Source organism: Carlito syrichta, unplaced genomic scaffold (genome assembly GCF_000164805.1).
Source record: "Carlito syrichta isolate Samal-C Ts95f unplaced genomic scaffold, Tarsius_syrichta-2.0.1 Scaffold309114, whole genome shotgun sequence".
NCBI classification, from domain to species: Eukaryota; Metazoa; Chordata; class Mammalia; order Primates; family Tarsiidae; genus Carlito; species Carlito syrichta.
The window spans coordinates 55,367-58,147 of NW_007253210.1; positions in this window are offsets into that span (position 1 = coordinate 55,367).

Sequence of the window (2,781 nt, forward strand, 5' to 3'; positions counted from 1 at the left end):
TAATATAACGACTGTCAGGAAGATGACAAATTTGGAAAACATTGAAAAATACCTATCATTCAGGTTGTGGGCTAGAACTTAAAAAGCATAAGGTTGATTGCTTGCTTTATCAAATTGACAAAGGCAGTGTAGTGGTTAAGATTATAGACTACTGTCTCTCTGAGTTCTATTCTGGATGCTGCCACTTGTTATGTATGAATTTAATCATTTTATTTAACACCTGTCTACCTCAGTTTCCTCATCTGTAAAATGGGAATCAAAGTACTTATCACATAGATTTGTAGTGAGGATTAAATGGAGTAATATATATAAAATATGTGGCCAGGCTCAGTGGTTCAGCCTTTGGGAGGCCGAGGCGAGTGGATTGCCAGAGCTCATGAGTTCGAGACCCACCTGGGCAACTTGGCGAGACCTTGTCTCTACAATAAATCAAAAATTAGCTGGGTGTGGTAGCGCATGCCTGTAGTTTCAGCTTTCGGAAGGCTGAGGCGGAAGGATCGCCAGAGCCCAGCAGGTCAAGGCTGCGGTGGCCAGGAGCGTGCCACTGCACTCCAGTCTGGGCAACAGAGTGAGACTCCACTCAAAAAAATAAAATGAAATAAATAAAGTAAAATATAGTAAGATCTCAGTAAGTGTTTGCCACTTGTATAATGGTTATTATTGTATGATAACACCAAGAGTTGTCAGGGGAAAGGGTAATATCAGAAATCTTAAAATGCACATATCCTTTGACCCTAAATTCCACTTTTGGATAATTATACTAATAATTACATATTCAATAACAGATATATTCATTGCAATCAGGTTTATATAGTGAAACACTGGAAACCATCAATTGGTATATTTACATGTCTCAACAAGAAAGAATTCTTACAATATACCGCTAAGTAAAAAAAGTACATTATAATTTCTAGTTTTGAAAAATATGTGTGAAGCCGGGCTTGGTGGCTCAGCCTGTAATCCCATGCCTTTGGGAGGCTGAGGTGAGTGGATTGCCTGAGCCCGCGGGTTCGAGACCCGCCTGGGCAGCGAGACCTCATCTCTACAATAAATAAAAAAATCAGCCGGGCGTGGTAGCGCATGCCTGTAATTCTGGCTACTTGGAAGGCTGAGGCGGAAGGTTCACCGGAACCCAGCAGGTCGAGGCTGCGGTGGCCAGGAGCGGCCACTGCACTCCAGTCTGGGCGACAGAGTGAGACTCCAACTCAAAAAAAGAAAAAAAAAAAAGAAAAATATATGTATATATATGCTTGGAGAAAAATCTGGAATATTGATATATTAACAGTAGCTATCCTTGAGTTTTTGGTCATTTTTCATTTTTATGACTTCTTGCATTATTTGTATTCTACTCATTTTTTCTCAATGAACAGCTATTAGCTGTGCAATTTTGAACAGCCATGTAAAAAGTGAAAGCCTGACAGTATCTGATATCCATCACCTGGCTGTAAGTTTGGACATTAGTGGATGTGAGCCCGGATTGTATATGAGGCACTTTACATTCTCCACAGCAGTCAAGGGACAGAATCTCAATTAGAACATCAAGGTCTGCCTTCTATGGCCCCTTGCTGTGTCAGTTCCACCTAAAAGCTGCTGTGGATTTGCATAAATTGAACACTGCAGGATGGCTGTCATTGTTTTGAAAAATGTAATGTGATCAACATGGGGGAGGGAAGGAGAGGAAAAATTTGCCTTTGTTTCATGGCACCCCCTTCTTGTTAATACTCATTCAAGACTGCTTTGACTGCAACTCTTTGTGGTTTGGTAATTTCCTTTTTTTTTCCTTTTACATCGGGAAAAACAACTTGAGCAGCATTTTCTTTCATGAGAGGCACTCCATAGGAAAGCGATGCTGTACAAGAGGATCACATGCCATGAGGTGTGCGTAGGCTTAGAATCACAGAATTTTCAAGTGAGAGGTGCCCCTAGGGACTGCCAGCTCAGTGTTGCCTGCAACCATTAAAGTCCATGATGGTCCTGACCTTTCTTTCTTTCTTTTTTTACATTTTAAAATTATTATTATAAAGATGTGGAGTACAATTCAGGGTTAGGTATACAAATGTTGATTATGCAGGTACCCTTGTTGATGAGGTATGCCCCTCCCTCCCCCAGCAGTTTCCCTCAACTGCCAATCCCACCCCTACTCCCCTGACGTACTCTCCTACTACTGTCAGTTCCTTTCTTATAGTATTATAATTGTTCAAGGTCCGCTTATAAGTGAGAACATATGGTACTCTGTTCTTTGTTTCTGTGATAGATCACTGAGTATGATTGGCTCCAAATCCATCCAAGTTGCGAAGTTCATATGTTTGTCCTTCTTTATGCCTGCATAATATTCCATTGTGTATATGTACCACATTTTCTTTATCCAGTCCACCTTCGATGGGCAACATGGTTGGTTCCTTGTTTTTGCTATTGTGAATAGAGTTGCAACAAATATACATGTGCAGGTATCTTTTTTGTAGAATGATTTGAGTTCCTCCAGGTATATTCCCAATAGGGGAGTTGCCAGGTCATATGGAAGGTCAATTTCTAGTTCTTTCAGAAATCGCCATGCTGTCTTCCAAAAGAGGTTGCACAAGTTTGCATTCCCACCAGCAGTGTAGAAGTGTTTCTTTTTCTCCACATCCTCACCAGCATCTGTTTTTATTTGTTTTATTAATGATGGCCATTCTCACAGGAGTTAGGTGACATCTCAATGTGGTTTTGATTTGCATTTCTCTGATGATGAGTGAGGCTGAGCACTTTTTCATGTGTCTGTTGGCTGCTTGTATATCTTCTTTT